This window comes from Pseudophryne corroboree, chromosome 5 (genome assembly GCF_028390025.1).
Source record: "Pseudophryne corroboree isolate aPseCor3 chromosome 5, aPseCor3.hap2, whole genome shotgun sequence".
NCBI classification, from domain to species: domain Eukaryota; kingdom Metazoa; phylum Chordata; class Amphibia; order Anura; family Myobatrachidae; genus Pseudophryne; species Pseudophryne corroboree.
This window is the reverse complement of record NC_086448.1, coordinates 29,940,557-29,961,543: the sequence shown is the minus strand read 5'-3', so window position 1 is coordinate 29,961,543 and position 20,987 is coordinate 29,940,557.

The following is a 20,987-nucleotide window of genomic DNA, read 5'->3' as shown; positions in this document are numbered from 1 at the left end:
TGGCAAGTTTACGCTTCTCATCAGACGCTTTCAATTGTGATTTTTGGGTCATTTTACTGAACTTTTGTTTTTTGGATTTTACATGCTCTCTACTATGACATTGGGCATCGGCCTTGGCAGACGACGTTGATGGCATTTCATCGTCTCGGCCATGACTAGTGGCCGCAGCTTCAGCACGAGGTGGAAGTGGATCTTGATCTTTCCCTATTTTAACCTCCACATTTTTGTTCTCCATTTTTTAATGTGTGGAATTATATGCCAGTATCAATAGCAATGGCCTACTACTATATATACTGCGCACAACTGAAATGCCCCACAGGTATGGATGGATAGTATACTTGACGACACAGAGGTAGGTAGAGCAGTGGCCTTCCGTACCGTACTGCTATATATACTGGTGGTCACTGTCAGCAAAACTCTGCACTGTACTTTTCCTATATAATACTGCTGGTCCCCAGTCCCCACAATAAAGCAGTGTGAGCACAGATATATGCAGCACACTGAGCACAGATATGGAGTGTTTTTCAGGCAGACAACGTATACTGGTGGTCACTGGTCAGCAAAACTCTGCACTTTACTCCTCCTATATAATATACTGGTGGTCCCCAGTCCCCACAATAAAGCAGTGTGAGCACAGATATATGCAGCACACTGAGCACAGATATAGAGTGTTTTTCAGGCAGACAACGTATACTGGTGGTCACTGTCAGCAAAACTCTGCACTGTACTCCTCCTATATAATACAGCTGCTCCCCAGTCCCCACAATTAAGCAATAAGCACAAATATTTGCATCAACATTAATAAACGGAGAGGACGCCAGCCACGTCCTCTCCCTAACATTTCCAATACACGAGTGAAAATGGCGGCGACGTGCGGCTGTTTATATAGAATCCGAATCTCGCGAGAATCCGACTGCGGGATGATGACGTTCGGGCACGCTCGGGTTAACCGAGCCATACGGGAGAATCCGAGTATGCCTCGGACCCGTGTAAAATGGGTGAAGTTCGGGGGGGGTTCGGTTTCCGAGGAACCGAACCCGCTCATCACTATAATATAGACAGGTGTATGCCTTTCCAAATCATGTCCAATCAACTGAATTTACCACAGGTGGACTCCAATTAAGCTGTAAGAACATCTCCCGCCCCCAGTGAGATAATTGGCATTTACCATTGGTATTATTTCTTTATAAGATGTGCATGATATAAAATACAAAACTGCCACTTTAAAGTCTCTTAATTGCAACTACGTTTCAATGCAGTCTCGTTATTTTGCTGTATGAGACAGCGGCCTCAGTTTCTCAGTATAGGGAACTTATTACTAGGTATGTCATTGGAATCATTAATGTCCCTTTTCTCTAGAAAATCTCCACAGATCCACCAGATCGTTGTTATCAGAACTATTAGAGATGAGCGGTTCTGAGAGCTGACATGACTGGCTCACTGCTCCGTGGATGGTGTGATACAAATGACCGGTGGTCTGGATGCTGCCAGTCACATGACTGACACTGACATCCCAACATTATTTTACCCCTCCCCTGCCCCCAACCCTAAGCCTAACCCATCTGGGGTGGTAGCAATGGCTAAGATTCGGGGGAGAGGGGTTGGCATCATAAAAGCACGTCAGTTACCTGTCCGCAAACAACAGTCAAAATAGAATTGTGTGATTTTTGGTGATGACCTATATTACAGGGGTGGCACTTGATATTTCGGCTGTCGGGGACCCAGCACTCAGCATACCGGCACCGGAATCCCGACAGCCGGCATACCGACAACTCTTTTCCCACTTGGGGTGTCCACGACACCCCTGGAGGGAGATTAAATAGCGCGGCACGCTCTTTTGCGCCCGCCCCGGTACCGGTATACTGGTGGTCAGGATCCCGGTGCCGGGATCCCGATCACCAGCATACCATAGTAGACCCATATTACAGATCGCAACAGCTACACATGCACCCAATTCAGAGACAATTATGTAATTACTTAGAAATAGCAGTTTAGAACGTGCAGTTAAGTAATGTTTCAGCAATCTGTGCACGGGAGGCATTCAATTTGCCGCCTCCCGGAATCCCCACTCGGGTGGTTGTCCACGCCACCACCCGAGGAGGAATATAACACCGTGGTGACCCAAATTCGACCACCGCGCCCCGAAGAGTGGTGAGCATAGCGAGCCTGCGAGGGGACACTGCGCTCGCCACTGGTATTTCGGCTGTCGGGATCCTGGCGTCGGTCTCCTGCCCGCCGGGATCCTGTCAGCTGACATATTATACTGAATCCCTGTGTACATGCCGTGTGTTTCCATCACAGTACAGCTGTGTCATTGTATCACATGGCGTTGCTGTTATCTAAACAATGCGCATTGCCAATCTGACATTCCTTTCAGATCCATTTCCATAATGTCATTAACCCACTTTACTAAACAATTACTTAACACACTATCCAGCTAACAAGTACGGGCAAGAGAACATCAAGGATGAACATTCCACCAATGTTCATTACTCTCAGGGCTTCAATATACAGGAGGGGCCGCCCTGCCCCCGCCCGTAGTGCCAACCATCTCACATCCTCAGCCAAGCCCGCCAAGATGTTTTGGTTTGGCATCAGGTCCCTTAGTACCTCCGTCATCCCCCTTTTCTCTGGGCAATGAGCCCTCATTTAATTAATAAAGCCCATATTACTGGGACTGCGAGCATATTGATGGTAGTTTAATACTAATGTTTGCCCGCAGCTTCGCGCGCTGGACGTCCTCCAAATTGTTTTTTTTATTCTTTCCATAGTTGATAAACTGTCCCTATAAGTATTTTACTACCCAAAACTTTATATTTATACACATATAGTCATTTTGGACTTGAGGAGTCTACACACTGCTCGCACAGAGTGTCAAGCGTCTGGTATTCCTTTAATGCTCGTCTCCTGATGTCACATCGAGATCAGGCATACCTCAGTTCTTTTCTAGGGGAGGGATGTACTAAAGCAGAAGTGCGGTGAAATGCCTGTTTCCGTAGATATTACTGCATTTCCAAATGTACTAAAGCCCTAACGTCGGGGCTCCAATTCGGAGGGTAACGCTATCTATAGAGTAATGAGCTCCTGGAGAGGCAGAATAACATAAGAGGGCGGCATGGTGGAGATCTCTGCTCTTCTGCACCAAGGATTGAGGCTTATTGTGGCCAGGCTACCTGAGGATGGACCACCCATGGCACCTCCACCTGCTGGAGAGTTCACCACATCAAATATGGCCATGGTCAGTTGATGCGAGTTCACCACATCTGGGCACGGTCCCCCAGCTCAGACCATGATAATTCCATCCATGGCCAGTGGCCTTGAGGATCTAGCTGGTGGCCAGCCCCTGAGACTACCCAGCCAGAATGGAGGCCTCTGCGCAAAATGTAACTGCATTAATGAGCTCTGTAGTACCCAAAGTCCCAAATTCATGGTGACCATCTGCCATTGTGCTAACGATCTCATGTTCCAGAAGATTGGTTATTGTATTCATTCATACCAGGTCATGAGCTCTTCATTGGCCCTGGATACTCTTTTCCTATAATTTAAACCATAGTGTTGGTACATGGATTTTCACCATTTAGAGTGGGTGCTGGAGGAGCACTGGCAGCCCAACATTCCATTAGACCAGAGGTTCTCAAATGCAAACCTCAAGTCACCCCAACCGTCCAATAGTCCAGGTTTTAAGTATATCCATGGCTCAGTTGTGGGGGGATCAGTATGAATGACCGATGGACGGGATACCTGCAGTTAGAATCCCGACAACGGCGTCCCATACATCAGAATGTCAACAGCCCCCCAGTGAGCCACCTAACCCTCCTCTTCTCCCTACTCTAACCCTGACCGTCCCTTCTGGGTGCCTAACCCTAACCCTCCCTCCCCGTCCCTAATCCTAACCCCCCAGCGCTGCAGCCTATCCCCCCTTTTGCAGCCTAGACCTAACCTACCCCCTCCCGCGGAAGGACGACAGTGCGTCCCGCTGTCCGGACGTTCGGGATGTTGGCTGTTGGTAATATGATGCTGACATCCTGAGCAGCATCGGGATCTTGACCCCAGCAATGTGGCCTTCCTTCGGGATCCCGGCGTCGGTATATTGACTGTCGGGATCCCGTATATCGGGAAGCTAACTGCTTCCCGTTGTGGGTTATGCACCAAAGCTTGGATAGCAATAAAGGGGAGGGAGATAAAGTACCAGCCAATCAGCTTCTGTCATGTTACAGGCTGTTATGATCTGATTGGTTGGTAGTTTATCTCTCTCCACTATATCTCTCTTCAAACTTTGATACATCTTCCCCATAGTGTGAACGAAAGCTCTGGCAGAAATTTGCATATCCTGCAGCATACTGTAGCTCATTAAAAGTATGTTTTTCACATGTTTTCTAACATGTTGTTTCTTTGACACTTTACGATACATACCATTTATGTGTTGTTTGTCATGCGACTGCACACTGTATTAGCCATGCTGTTACATTGGCTAATAATATAAGACTGAAATATAGAAGTGTGACATAAACTTCTGACGTCCGAATGGTCTATTACTGTCATTAAAAAGGTTTTCCCATTTAAGAAAAAAAAGAAGGTATTTTCAAATACCGCAGTAAATGTGAGTTGTAGTTTACAACAGGGACATCTAAAAAACTACGGCCTGTGGTTCAAACGTGGCTCGCCACCTACTGCAATGTGGCTCCCATGTGCTAGCAGGGCCCCTGCAGCAGAAAGTTCCCTGAACTGCATTCTGTGCTTAGGTCGGACAAGAGCCATTGGAGACGAGGAGGTTTGTGCAGCACAGCCTCTGGTACTCTGGGGAGACACTGCGGTGGGCCTCTTCCAGCACCGAACTCTGATTTCCACCTTCACAGCCATTTCAGACAGTCTCAGCTCCGCAGTCAGTATGACTTCACAGCCCCAGTCTGCATTCTGTATCTCATAGCAACCTGGTCTGAGGCACACACATATGCTTACATATGTAATGTGGGGTGGATGGGATTATAGGAAGGGTGGACAGGGCAGTTTCCCCACACATTGAGGCCCTCCAAACTGCGGAAGATATTGCCCCACCCCCCTCCGGCCCAGCCAACCCAGCACCTTACTAACTTGTCATCTCCCTGTAGGGATGGCCATAGACCATTGATGACCAATGACCCCGTATCTGTATGGAAAGGAATGCAATCCATAACTACAAGAAAACATCGAAGTCCACCACCATGCACCAAGACCTAGCAGACGAGCTGAACCACTTTTATTGCAGGGTCGCAAAAGAAGTCCCCTGCGACCCAAACAATCACTTCTACGATGCCCCGAACACCGACGGCCAACTCCAGGCACTTCAAGTCGCCCAAGAAGAGGTGGAGGCACTGTTCAAAAGAGCCAAACCCAGGAAAGCTCTGGGTCCTGACGGAGTGTCACCATCTGCCCTGAGAGTATGTGCGGGCGAGCTCACCCCCATATTCACCAAGATCTTCAACAAATTGCTGGAGCTACAGAAAGTCCCTTCCTGCCTTAAAAGGTCCACTATTGTCATGGTCTCCATGAAACCCACTATCACGAACCTGAACGACTACAGGCCGATAGCACTGACGTCTATGGTCATGAAAACGTTCGAGCGTCTGGTTTTGAATCACCTGAAAACTGTGACTGGTGCCCAACTGGACCCCCTACAGTTCGCCTATTGATCGAATTGGTGTGTCAAGGATGCAGTCAACCTGGGCCTGCACTACATTCTACAGCACCTAGACATTCCCGGTACCTACGTGAGGGTCCTGTTTGTTGATTTCAGCTCTGCCTTCAATACAATCGTCCCCAACATCGTCCACCCGAAATAACTTCGCATAGGGGTCCCAGAAGCTACCTGTTCCTGGATAGTAGACTTCCTGACAGATAGGACACAGGTGGTGAAAGCAGGGGAATTCACCTCTCAAGCGCGGTCCATCAGTACAGGGGCCCCTCAGGGCTGTGTCCTCTCAACCCTGCTCTTCTCCCTATACACAAATGACTGCACCTCAGAGATGCAATCAGTAAAGATCATCAAATTCGCTGACAACACCACCGTCATTGGCCTCATCAAGGACGGGGATGAATCACCCTATAGACGGGAAGTAGACCAGTTGGCCCAGTGGTAACTAAGGCAACTAAGGAAGTTCAACATCCCACAGAAGCTTCTGCTCCTGTTCTACTCCGCGATTGTGGAGTTGGTACTGTGCTCCTCGATACTGGTATGGCACGGCTCCACCAGCGCGAGAGACAGATGCAGGCTCCAAAAGGTGGGCAGAACCACAGAGAAGATCATCGGGCCGACCTTCCCTCAGTCCAGGACCTGTACCTGTCCAGAGCTCAAAAGCGGGCAACAAAGATAGTAAAGGACCAGCTACACCCCGGCCACAGCATGTTTAACTTGCTTCCTTCAGGCAGGCGTTACAGGGCCGTCCCCGCCGGGTCCACCAGAAGCCTCAAAAGTTTCTTTCCCCAAGTGGTGCGCCTGCTGAACTCCTGAACGTTGACTGACTAGATGTACAAGTAACGCACTTGTGTCCCTACGGTATACCTATCTGTCTGACTTTACTCCCCCCCCCCCCACCTGCTTATCTGTTACCTACTTGGCTGTTGTACAGTAAACCGAAGACAGATTCCTAGTATACGCAAGTATACCTGTCCAATAAAGCGGATTCTGATGATTCCAAATCATCAATGGTTTATGGGCGATGTCAAATACTTTTGCCATCGATGATGGAGAACCAGATGTTTCCCACCATTGATGGTATCTGTACATCCGATGGTTCTTTATTCATTTTACTACAACATGCCCACAAAGCCCCACCCCCAGGCTTTGATTGGCCCATGGGCCAGTCAGTAAAATAACCGATTAGTTTGTAACCAACATTGGTCACTTGCCAGTTAACCTTCAATGGCAACCATCAATGTTAAACATACCAATGGCCATCCCTAGCTCCCAGCATCAGTGTAATGTTGTGATTCGCATGTGTATGGTGAGTGGGTAGGGCTAATACTGTGAAGTACTGACCACGTCAGAGACCTGTGCTGTAGCCACGCTGTAACAGGTAGTGTCTCTTATGCTCACTCTCCCTCCCTCCCTCTCTCTCTCTTTCTACCTCACCTCTATCTCACTTCCTGATATCTCCTCTCTCATCCCCCTCTCACTTATGCTCCTCTCTTTCCCCCTCTCCCTTGTTCACTCCTCCTCTCTCCCTGACACCATCTCTCTCTCTCTCTCTCATTCGTTCCCCCTCTCTTATCTCTCTCTCTTTTCCCCGACACCCTCTCTCTTTCTCTCTTGCTCCTCTCTGTCTCTTTCCCTCTTTCTCCTTCCCCCTGACACCCCCTCTCTCTCTCTCGCTACTATCTCTCTCTCTCTCCATGACCCCCCCTTCTCTCACTTCTCTTCCACCTCTCACTCTCACCTCTCTCCCTCTTTCTATCCTCATCTCTATCTCTCTGACACCCTCTCTCGCTCCAATACTCCCCCTCTCTCATCCCTTTCTCTCTTTCTCCCCGACACCCTCTCTATCTCTCTTGTTCCTCTGTCTATCACTCTCTTTCTCACTCCTCTCTCTCTCTCTCTCTCCCTGACAACCTCTTTTTTTATCTCGCTCCTCTCTCTTTCTCCCTGATACTCTCTCTATCTCTCTTTAATTTTCCCCTCTCGCACTCCTCTCTCTCCCTTGCTCCTCTATCTCTTTCTCGCTTTTTACCTGATACCCTCTCTCGTTCTTCACTATCCCTCTTTCTCTCCCCATATCTTTCTCTCTGATACCCTCTCCCCTTCCCTATTCCCTCTCTCTCTCTTTTCTCCCTGACATCTTCTCTCTCTCTTTCTCCTCTCTTTCCCTCTCTTTCTCTTCCTCTGGCTCCCCCCCCCCTCTCTCCATGACCCCAATCTCTTTCCCTGACACCATTTCACTCCTTCTCCATCTTTTTCTCGTTCCTCTCTCTATCCCCCTGACACCCTCTCTATCTCACTCCTCTTTGTGTCTCTTTCCCTCTCTCTCTCTCTCTCTCTCTCTCTCTCTCTCTCTCTCCCTGACACCCTCTATCCCTTTTGCTCATGGGGGCAGAGGCAATTTTATTTGTGAGGCTTCCATACCTTTTCTGCTCCGAGGCTCCCACTAGCCTGAATCTGGCACTGTGTGTTACACCTGCAAATTATGTTCTGAGTTATTAGAAGGTCTCTGATTTCACTATAATCATTCCTGTGATCAGAACCACAAATGACACATGTCAGAGGTGTGGACTATGCTGATGTTTATGGAGCTGAACGAATATCGGCTGATTGTGCATGCATCAACGTATCGGATGCAAGCTGCGTATGCATCACCCTCCATATCTGGATCAGGCACACAGATGGCACGTGGGTTCAGAAAAGCGTGAGTTTCTTAATGAGAAATAATCATTAGCACATACACATGCTTGGAAGTAATGAAATGATCTGCGGAGATGAGTCAGAGCTGGTAATGTGAATTTGTTAGGGCTAAGTCAGGAGATATAGAAGGATTAAAAAGGCGTGACAGTACAATCCCAACCGCATGTTCTACTTCTAAGCATTGCAAAATAGAGGCTATATCACACAGCAGGGTGGTGTGATCAGTGTGTAGCACATGAGAGCAGTGTATATAGGAGGTTATATCACACAGCAGGGTGGTGTGATCACTGTGTAGCACATGAGAGCAGTGTATATAGGAGGTTATATCACACAGCAGGGTGGTGTGATCACTGTGTAGCACATGAGAGCGGTGTATACAGGAGGTTATATCACACAGCAGGGTGGTGTGATCACTGTGTAGTACATGAGAGCGGTGTATATAGGAGGTTATATCACACAGAAGAGTGGTGGGATCACTGTATAGCACATGAGAGCGGTGTATATACAGTAGGAGGTTATATCACACAGTAAGGTGGTGTGATCTCTATGTTGTACATGAGAGCGGTGTAGGAGGTTATATCACACAGAAGAGTAGTGTGATCACTGTATAGCACATGAGAGCGGTGTATATAGGAGGTTATATCACACAGCAGGGTGGTGTGATCACTGTATAGCACATGAGAGTGGTGTATATATGAGGTTATATCACATAGCAGGGTGGTGTGATCAGTGTGTAGCACATGAGAGCGGTGTATATAGGAGGTTATATCACACAGCAGGGTGGTGTGATCACTATGTAGCACATGAGAGCGGTGTATATAGGAGGCTACATCACACAGCAGAGTGGTGTGATCACTGTGTAGCACATGAGAGTGGTGTATATAGGAGGCTACATCACACAGCTGGGAGGTGTGATCAGTGTGTAGCACATGAGAGCGGTGTATATAGGAAGTTATATCACACAGCAGGGTGGTGTGATCACTATGTAGCACATGAGAGCGGTGTATATAGGAGGCTACATCACACAGCAGGGTGGTGTGATCACTGTGTAGCACATGAGAGTGGTGTATATAGGAGGCTACATCACACAGCAGGGAGGTGTGATCAGTGTGTAGCACATGAGAGCGGTGTGTATAGGAGGTTATATCACACAGCAGGGTGGTGTGATCAGTGTGTAGCACATGAGAGCGGTGTATATAGGTTATATCACACAGCAAAGTGGTGTGATCAGTGTGTAGCACATGAGAGTGGTGTATATAGAAACATAGAAACATAGAATTTGACGGCAGATAAGAACCACTTGGCCCATCTAGTCTGCCCCTTTTTTTTATCCTTTAGGTAATCTCAACCCTTTTTGAACCTTAATTCTTTGTAAGGATATTCATATGCCTATCACAAGCATGTTTACATTGCTCTACAGTCTTAGCCTCTACCACCTCTGATGGGAGACTATTCCACTTATCCACTACCCTTTCCGTGAAGTAATTTTTCCTTAAATTTCCCCTGAACCTCCGCCCCTCCAGTCTCAGTGTATGTCCTCGAGTTCTAATACTTCTCTTCCTTTGAAGAATGTTTCCCTCCTGAACTTTGTTAAGACCCTTGATCAGTGTCGGACTGGAGCATGAAGGGCCTACCGGGGGTATGCAATGGTAGGGGCCCATGATTAGAGGTGTGGTCAGCCTCCAAAGGGGGTGTGACCAGTCACCACAGAGGTTTGGCTAACCATTATAGAGTACCTGGTCTGGACTCCTTGATAATTTATATAGTAATTAATGCTAGTGCATGCATGATAATGTGCCAGATTAATGACAGCAATATACTGTAGAGAATACATCATAATCCTGTGCAGTATAAGGTAACATATGTATAATATATAATTCAAGTGCACAGTCCAGAACCTGATCCCTAGAGGTGGAGGGCCCCCCAGGCAGTGGGGCCTACCGGTGGTTTCTCCTGTACCCCTGTGGGCCAGTCCGAGCCTGCCCTTGATATATTTGAAAGTTTCTATCATGTCTCCCCTTTCCCTTCTCTCCTCCAAACCATACATGTTAAGATCTTTTAGCCTTTCCGGGTACGTTTTGTGATGTAGGCCATGCACCATTTTAGTTGCCCTTCTTTGTACACTCTCTAATGTATTTATATCCTTCTGGAGATATGGTCTCCAGAACTGGACAGAGTATTCCAGATGGGGCCGGACCAATGACCTATACAGTGGCATTATCACTTCTTTTTTCCTACTACTGATTCCTCTCCCTATGCAACCAAGCATCTGACTTGCCTTTCTCATTGCTTTGTTGCATTGCTTTCCTGCCTTCAAGTCACTTGAAATAGTGACTCCTAAATCCCTTTCCTCCTCAGTAGTTTCCATTATAGTACCCTTGATACTATATTTAGCCTTTGGGTTTTTGAGACCCAAGTGCATGATTTTGCATTTTTTAGCATTAAACTGTAGTTGCCACGTTCTTGACCATTTCTCAAGCCTACCTAGGTCATCAATCATTTGTTTTACCCCTCCCGGTGTGTCTACCCTGTTGCATATCTTTGTATCATCTGCAAAAAGGCATACCTTCCCTTCAATACCATCTGCAATGTCACCAACAAAGATATTAAAGAGAACTGGACCAAGTACAGATCCCTGGGGTACTCCACTGGTAACATTTCCCTCCATAGATTGCACTCCATTAACTGTCAGTTTTCTATCCTGCAACCAGATTCTTATCCATTTAACTGTTTTATAATCCACCCCCACGCTTTCAAGTTTATTTAGCAGTCTTCGATGTGGGACAGTGTTAAAAGCCTTACTAAAGTCTAGATATGCTACATCTACAGCTCCCCCTTGATCTATTATTTTCATCACAGAGTCAAAAAAGTCAATAAGATTTGTTTGGCATGATCTACCACCAGTAAATCCATGCTGCTTTGGATCCTGTAAGTGGTTTGATTTAAGATATTCCACAACTCTTTCTTTTAATAGTTTTTCCATTACTTTCCCCACTACTGATGTAAGGCTTACTGGTCTGTAGTTACTGGCTTCTTCCTTGCTTCCACTTTTGTGCAGTGGAACTACATTTGCTCTTTTCCAGTCCTCTGGAATGGCACCTGTATTTAGTGACTGGTTAAATAATTCTGTTAACGGTGTAACCAGCACATCTTTTAGCTCTTTGAGTATCCTTGGGTGTATCCCATCTGGTCCCATTGATTTATCCACTTTTAGTTGTGAAAGTTCTGTTAGGACCTTCTCCTCTGTAAATGTACTTTCATCTACCTTATTTTTATGAATGTCCTTGCAACTTAACTGTGGCCCCATCCCTTCTTCTGTAGTAAATACTGAGCAAAAATAATTATTTAGGTGATCTGCTATTGCCTTGTCTCCCTCCACCAAATTCTCACTCTCTGTCTTAAGTCTTATTATTCCTCCATTTGATTTTCTCATTTCACTTATATACTTAAAAAAAGTTTTGCCCCCTTTATCTACTGACTGGGCCATTTTCTCCTCAGCTTCTGCCTTTGCATGTCTGATCACTTTCTTAGCATCCTTCCATCTGTCAAGAGACACCTCTTTGTCATTATTATCTTGAGTCTGTTTGTATTTCCTAAAAGCCATTTTTTTTGCTTTCACACTAGTTGATACTTCTTTTGTGAACCACACTGGCTTCCTTTTCCTGGTGCTTTTCCTAACCCTTTTGATACAAAGATCAGTTGCACTTAGTATTGCACTTTTCAGTTTTTCTCACCTCTCCTGCACTCCTTCCAAGTTCCACCAGTCCGCCAATGAATCACTTAAACATCTCCCCATTTTTGCAAAATCAGCATTTCTAAAATCCAACACCTTTGTTTTTGTGTGACAGGAGTTGGATCCTGTCTTTATACTAAACCATACTGCTTGATGATCACTGGATCCCAGGTGCTCACCCACATATATGTTGGATATCCTATCACCATTTGTAAGAATTAAATCTAATATTGAATCTTTGCGAGTGGGCTCCGTCACCAATTGCTTGAGAGATGCTCCCTGTAAGGAATGTAGAAATTTGCCACTTGTAGCTGAATTTGCAAAAGACCCCTCCCAATTTACATAAGGTAAATTAAAGTCTCCCATGATTATGACTTCTCCCTTTAAAGCCTTTTTAGTGATGTCCAACAATAGGTTTCTGTCCAAATCCTGCCCCTGGCCTGGTGGTCTATATATCACCCCAATGCGAATAACATCCTTCTCCCCGGTTTCTATGGTGACCCAAAGGGCCTCAGTTTTGTCTTCAATATTTTGTATTAAAGTAGCATTTATGCTTTTTTTCACATACATTGCTACCCCTCCTCCTATTCTTCCTATTCTATCCTTCCTAAATAAATTGTATCCTGGTATAGCTATGTCCCAGTCATGATTTTCATTGCACCATGACTCTGTAATTGCCACAAAATCCAGGTTATCCCTTGTCATTATCGCAATTAGCTCTGGAATTTTGTCTCCTAAGCTCCTAGCATTTGCACACATAGCTTTAAGAATTTTGTCTGTGCATTTGTTATTAGTAGCCATGTCCAGACTGTACAAAATAAATGACAAGTTTAAAGTTGAAATTACCTGTTTGGGGATGTTGCTCAGTGTTTGAGATATATATATATATATATATATATATAGAGGGGGAAAAAACAGCGGCACTCAGGGTCTTAAGCAAAAGTGAATTGTATTAAGACATCAATGAAGAAGATGTTTTCTTCATTGATGTCTTAATACAATTCACTTTTGCTTAAGACCCTGAGTGCCACTGTTTTTTTTTCCTGTATTCCGATCCAACACTGAGGGCACCTGGGCAATCATTCTTCACACCAAAAAGGAGTGCCGGGCTGTGTTTACAAGATATATATATATATAGGTTGGGGAGGGACGGCGGCACTCAGAGTCTTTCACTCCCAAGTAAATCAAAGCAGAAAGTGCATTTATTGGTCAACGTTTCGGGGGACGGACCCCCTTCCTCAGGACACTGCAAACTAGTGACAATACAAAGAAAGACAACTTAAATACCTTACCTATCCCGGGTACCTGCGTCTGCATCCACGTCCCCGCCGTCCAGTGTGTGGAGCCCGCACTTCCGGCAGCGTGTGGCATGCGGCGCCCGGAAGTCGCGTCATCCCGCTACACGGACCCGTTAGTGACGTGGCTGCAAACAGAGGGAAGCCGGTAACCATGGAGACGCGACGCAGCATAGCATTGCTGCGCCGCCTCACGTGACACATACCACATACACAAATAATATAACAAACGTAATACAGGTGCTTGCATGAGTGAATTAAGTTATAAACCAAATGTTCTGCAGTATATTAAAACACAAAATAATCGTGTGAACGGTAAATGTGAATGACTTAGATATGGTTGCATGGGTTAACAACTGATATCAGCCCAAAATAACCACTGGTGGAACACACATGATCCTGTCAAAAGAGAACTGATTATAAAAGAACCAATTAAAAAACTTGTATACAACAAATCAATTAATCTAGACATCATTAAGTGTATGGGGAGTACAGTTCCTGATTAACCCCTGTTTTACTAGCTACCTGGACCTACGTCAGGGACCTAATCTAACTCTGGTCAGGGCCAAGTGTTACTTAAAGCTTGTTTTAACTATATGCTTTTTATAGAAAAATTTGCTTTTTTTAAGGAAATATATAATTAGCTGTGGAAAACGTTATAAGCACAATGCTGAAAAAAATCCTGGAAAACAATGATGGAACAAAATTGTTATAATGGAAAAAATATTATTATTATTTCTACTGGGAAAAACTGGGAAAAAACATCACAAAGATGATCAGTTACAGGTGCCCAGTAGTGATGAGCGGGTTCGGTTCCTCGGAATCCTAACCCGCCCGAACTTCAGGTTTTTTTACACGGGGCCGAGCGACTCGGATCTTCCCGCCTTGCTCGGTTAACCCGAGCGCGCCCGAACGTCATCATCCCGCTGTCGGATTCTCGTGAGGCTCGGATTCTATCGCGAGACTCGGATTCTATATAAGGAGCCGCGCGTCGCCGCCATTTTCACACGTGCATTGAGATTGATAGGGAGAGGACGTGGCTGGCGTCCTCTCCATTTAGACTAGAGTACTAGAGAGAGACACAAATTTTGGGGAGCATATTATTAGGAGGAGTACTACTTGCTGCTGATAGTGTGACCAGTGACCAGTGACCACCAGTTTAATTAATCCGTTCTCTGCCTGAAAAAAAACGATACACAGTGTGACACAGTCACATACCATATCTGTGCTCAGCCCAGTGTGCTGCATCATATGTAATACTCTATATCATTATCTGACTGTGCTGAGTGCTCACTGCTCACACAGCTTAATTGTGGGGGAGACTGGGGAGCAGTTATAGCAGGAGTACATATTTTAAGTACAGTGCACACTTTTGCTGCCAGAGTGCCACTGCCAGTGTGACTGACCAGTGACCACTGACCACCAGTATTGTGATTGTCTGCTGACCACCAGTATATTGTGATTGTCTGCCTGAAAAAGTTAAACACTCGTTGTGTGGTGTTTTTATAAACGCATTCTGCAGACAGTGTCCAGCAGGTCCGTCATTACATAATATATACCTGTCCGGCTGCAGTACTAGTGTGATATATATATATTTTAATTTTATCTCATTATCATCCAGTCTATATTAGCAGCAGACACAGTACGGTAGTCCACGGCTGTAGCTACCTCTGTGTCGGCAGTCGCTCGTCCATCCATAATTGTATACCACCTACCCGTGGTTTTTTTTTTTTTCTATCTTCTTGATACTAGTAGCTTACTTTAGGAGTCTGCAGTGCTGAGTCTGACAGACAGTGTCCAGCAGGTCCGTCATTACATAATATATACCTGTCCGGCTGCAGTACTAGTGTGATATATATATATTTTAATTTTATCTCATTATCATCCAGTCTATATTAGCAGCAGACACAATACGGTAGTCCACGGCTGTAGCTACCTCTGTGTCGGCAGTCGCTCGTACATCCATAATTGTATACCACCTACCCGTGGTTTTTTTTTTTCTATCTTCTTGATACTAGTAGCTTACTTTAAGAGTCTGCAGTGCTGACAAACAGTGTCCAGCAGGTCCGTCATTACATAATATATACCTGTCCGGCTGCAGTACTAGTGTGATATATATATATATTTTAATTTTATCTCATTATCATCCAGTCTATATTAGCAGCAGACACAGTACGGTAGTCCACGGCAGTAGCTACCTCTGTGTCGGCAGTCGCTCGTCCATCCATAATTGTATACCACCTACCCGTGGTTTTTTTTTTTTCTATCTTCTTGATACTAGTAGCTTACTTTAGGAGTATGCAGTGCTGAGTCTGACAGACAGTGTCCAGCAGGTCCGTCATTACATAATATATACCTGTCCGGCTGCAGTACTAGTGTGATATATATATATTTTAATTTTATCTCATTATCATCCAGTCTATATTAGCAGCAGACACAGTACGGTAGTCCACGGCTGTAGCTACCTCTGTGTCGGCAGTCGCTCGTCCATCCATAATTGTATACCACCTACCCGTGTTTTTTTTTTCTTCTATCTTCTTGATACTAGTAGCTTACTTTAGGAGTCTGCAGTGCTGAGTCTGACAGACAGTGTCCAGCAGGTCCGTCATTACATAATATATACCTGTCCGGCTGCAGTACTAGTGTGATATATATATATATATATTTGTATTTTATCTCATTATCATCCAGTCTATATTAGCAGCAGACACAGTACGGTAGTCCACGGCTGTAGCTACCTCTGTGTCGGCAGTCGCTCTACCATCCATAATTGTATACCACCTACCCGTGGTTTTTTTTTTTTTCTATCTTCTTGATACTAGTAGCTTACTTTAGGAGTCTGCAGTGCTGAGTCTGACAGACAGTGTCCAGCAGGTCCGTCATTACATAATATATACCTGTCCGGCTGCAGTACTAGTGTGATATATATATATATTTTAATTTTATCTCATTATCATCCAGTCTATATTAGCAGCAGACACAGTACGGTAGTCCACGGCTGTAGCTACCTCTGTGTCGGCAGTCGCTCGTCATCCATAAGTATACTAGTATCCATCCATCTCCATTGTTTACCTGAGGTGCCTTTTAGTTGTGCCTATTAAAATATGGAGAACAAAAATGTTGAGGTTCCAAAAATAGGGAAAGATCAAGATCGACTTCCACCTCGTGCTGAAGCTGCTGCCACTAGTCATGGCCGAGACGATGAAATGCCATCAACGTCGTCTGCCAAGGCCGATGCCCAATGTCATAGTACAGAGCATGTAAAATCCAAAACACCAAATATCAGTAAAAAAAGGACTCAAAAATCTAAAATAAAATTGTCGGAGGAGAAGCGTAAACTTGCCAATATGCCATTTACCACACGGAGTGGCAAGGAACGGCTGAGGCCCTGGCCTATGTTCATGGCTAGTGGTTCAGCTTCACATGAGGATGGAAGCACTCAGCCTCTCGCTAGAAAAATGAAAAGACTCAAGCTGGCAAAAGCACAGCAAAGAACTGTGCGTTCTTCGAAATCCCAAATCCACAAGGAGAGTCCAATTGTGTCGGTTGCGATGCCGGACCTTCCCAACACTGGACGTGAAGAGCATGCGCCTTCCACCATTTGCACGCCCCCTGCAAGTGCTGGAAGGAGCACCCGCAGTCCAGTTCCTGATAGTCAGATTGAAGATGTCAGTGTTGAAGTACACCAGGATGAGGAGGATATGGGTGTTGCTGGCGCTGGGGAGGAAATTGACAAGGAGGATTCTGATGGTGAGGTGGTTTGTTTAAGTCAGGCACCCGGGGAGACACCTGTTGTCCGTGGGAGGAATATGGCCATTGACATGCCTGGTGAAAATACCAAAAAAATCAGCTCTTCGGTGTGGAAGTATTTCAACAGAAATGCGGACAACATTTGTCAAGCCGTGTGTTGCCTTTGTCAAGCTGTAATAAGTAGGGGTAAGGACGTTAACCACCTCGGAACATCCTCCCTTATACGTCACCTGCAGCGCATTCATAATAAGTCAGTGACAAGTTCAAAAACTTTGGGCGACAGCGGAAGCAGTCCACTGACCAGTAAATCCCTTCCTCTTGTAACCAAGCTCACGCAAACCACCCCACCAACTCCCTCAGTGTCAATTTCCTCCTTCCCCAGGAATGCCAATAGTCCTGCAGGCCATGTCACTGGCAATTCTGACGAGTCCTCTCCTGCCTGGGATTCCTCCGATGCATCCTTGCGTGTAACGCCTACTGCTGCTGGCGCTGCTGTTGTTGCTGCTGGGAGTCGATGTTCATCCCAGAGGGGAAGTCGTAATACCGCTTTTACTACTTCCACCAAGCAATTGACTGTCCAACAGTCCTTTGCGAGGAAGATGAAATATCACAGCAGTCATCCTGCTGCAAAGCGGATAACTGAGGCCTTGGCATCCTGGGTGGTGAGAAACGTGGTTCCGGTATCCATCATTACTGCAGAGCCAACTAGAGACTTGTTGGAGGTACTGTGTCCCCGGTACCAAATACCATCTAGGTTCCATTTCTCTAGGCAGGCGATACCGAAAATGTACACAGACCTCAGAAAAAGAGTCACCAGTGTCCTAAAAAATGCAGCTGTACCCAATGTCCACTTAACCACGGACATGTGGACAAGTGGAGCAGGGCAGGGTCAGGACTATATGACTGTGACAGCCCACTGGGTAGATGTATGGACTCCCGCCGCAAGAACAGCAGCGGCGGCACCAGTAGCAGCATCTCGCAAACGCCAACTCTTTCCTAGGCAGGCTACGCTTTGTATCACCGGTTTCCAGAATACGCACACAGCTGAAAACCTCTTACGGCAACTGAGGAAGATCATCGCGGAATGGCTTACCCCAATTGGACTCTCCTGTGGATTTGTGGCATCGGACAACGCCAGCAATATTGTGTGTGCATTAAATATGGGCAAATTCCAGCACGTCCCATGTTTTGCACATACCTTGAATTTGGTGGTGCAGAATTATTTAAAAAACGAGAGGGGCGTGCAAGAGATGCTGTCGGTGGCCAGAAGAATTGCGGGACACTTTCGGCGTACAGGCACCACGTACAGAAGACTGGAGCACCACCAAAAACGCCTGAACCTGCCCTGCCATCATCTGAAGCAAGAAGTGGTAACGAGGTGGAATTCAACCCTATATATGCTTCAGAGGTTGGAGGAGCAGCAAAAGGCCATTCAAGCCTATACAATTGAGCACGATATAGGAGGTGGAATGCACCTGTCTCAAGCGCAGTGGAGAATGATTTCAACGTTGTGCAAGGTTCTGCTGCCCTTTGAACTTGCCACACGTGAAGTCAGTTCAGACACTGCCAGCCTGAGTCAGGTCATTGCCCTCATCAGGCTTTTGCAGAAGAAGCTGGAGACATTGAAGGAGGAGCTAACACAGAGCGATTCCGCTAGGCATGTGGGACTTGTGGATGGAGCCCTTAATTCGCTTAACAAGGATACACGGGTGGTCAATCTGTTGAAATCAGAGCACTACATTTTGGCCACCGTGTTCGATCCTAGATTTAAAACCTACCTTGGATCTCTCTTTCCGGCAGACACAAGTCTGCTGGGGTTCAAAGACCTGCTGGTGAGAAAATTGTCAAGTCAAGCGGAACGCGACCTGTCAACATCTCCTCCTTCACATTCTCCCGCAACTGGGGGTGCGAGGAAAAGGCTCAGAATTCCGAGCCCACCCGCTGGCGGTGATGCAGGGCAGTCTGGAGCGACTGCTGATGCTGACATCTGGTCCGGACTGAAGGACCTGCCAACGATTACGGACATGTCGTCTACTGGCACTGCATATGATTCTCTCCCCATTGAAAGAATGGTGGAGGATTATATGAGTGACCGCATCCAAGTAGGCACGTCAGACAGTCCGTACTTATACTGGCAGGAAAAAGAGGCAATTTGGAGGCCCTTGCACAAACTGGCTTTATTCTACCTAAGTTGCCCTCCCACAAGTGTGTACTCCGAAAGAGTGTTTAGTGCCGCCGCTCACCTTGTCAGCAATCGGCGTACGAGGTTACTTCCAGAAAATGTGGAGAAGATGATGTTCATTAAAATGAATTATAATCAATTCCTCCGTGGAGACATTGACCAGCAGCAATTGCCTCCACAAAGTACACAGGGAGCTGAGATGGTGGATTCCAGTGGGGACGAATTGATAATCTGTGAGGAGGGGGATGTACACGGTGATATATCGGAGGATGATGATGAGGTGGACATCTTGCCTCTGTAGAGCCAGTTTGTGCAAGGAGAGATTAATTGCTTCTTTTTTGGTGGGGGTCCAAACCAACCCGTCATTTCAGTCACAGTCGTGTGGCAGACCCTGTCACTGAAATGATGGGTTGGTTAAAGTGTGCATGTCCTGTTTATACAACATAAGGGTGGGTGGGAGGGCCCAAGGACAATTCCATCTTGCACCTCTTTTTTCTTTAATTTTTACTTTGCGTCATGTGCTGTTTGGGGAGTATTTTTTTGAAGGGCCATCCTGCGTGACACTGCAGTGACACTCCTAGATGGGCCAGGTGTTTGTGTCGGCCACTAGGGTCGCTTATCTTACTCACACAGCTACCTCATTGCGCCTCTTTTTTTCTTTGCGTCATGTGCTGTTTGGGGAGTGTTTTTTGGAAGGGCCATCCTGCGTGACACTGCAGTGCCACTCCTAGATGGGCCAGGTGTTTGTGTCGGCCACTAGGGTCGCTTAGCTTACTCACACAGCTACCTCATTGCGCCTCTTTTTTTCTTTGCGTCATGTGCTGTTTGGGGAGTGTTTTTTGGAAGGGCCATCCTGCGTGACACTGCAGTGCCACTCCTAGATGGGCCAGGTGTTTGTGTCGGCCACTAGGGTCGCTTAGCTTACTCACACAGCTACCTCATTGCGCCTCTTTTTTTCTTTGCGTCATGTGCTGTTTGGGGAGTGTTTTTTGGAAGGGCCATCCTGCGTGACACTGCAGTGCCACTCCTAGATGGGCCAGGTGTTTGTGTCGGCCACTAGGGTCGCTTAGCTTAGTCATCCAGCGACCTCGGTGCAAATTTTAGGACTAAAAATAATATTGTGAGGTGTTCAGAATAGACTGAAAATGAGTGGAAATTATGGTTTTTGAGATTAATAATACTTTGGGATCAAAATGACCCCCAAATTCTATGATTTAAGCTGTTTTTTAGGGTTTTTTGAAAAAAACACCCGAATCCAAAACACACCCGAATCCGACAAAAAAAATTCGGTGAGGTTTTGCCAAAACGCGGTCGAACCCAAAACACGGCCGCGGAACCGAACCCAAAACCAAAACCCGAAAAATTTCAAGTGCACATCTCTAGTGCCCAGCCCAACTAAAGAAAACACTGTAAATTAAGTTGTTCATTAAGGCCTCTGGGGTGAATGGTGTCTAATTTAAAAATCCACCGGGCTTCCAATTGTAGCAATTGGGCCGCTCTGTCCCCACCGTGGGGGGAAGCCGGGATGTGATCCACGATTTTGTATCTAATGGCTGCCAGACTGTGCCGCATCTGAATGAAATGGCGGGCGACCGGTTGGTCGCTTTTGCCGGTGTTGAGGGCGGCCCTAATGGCAGACGTGTGCAGGGCCATACG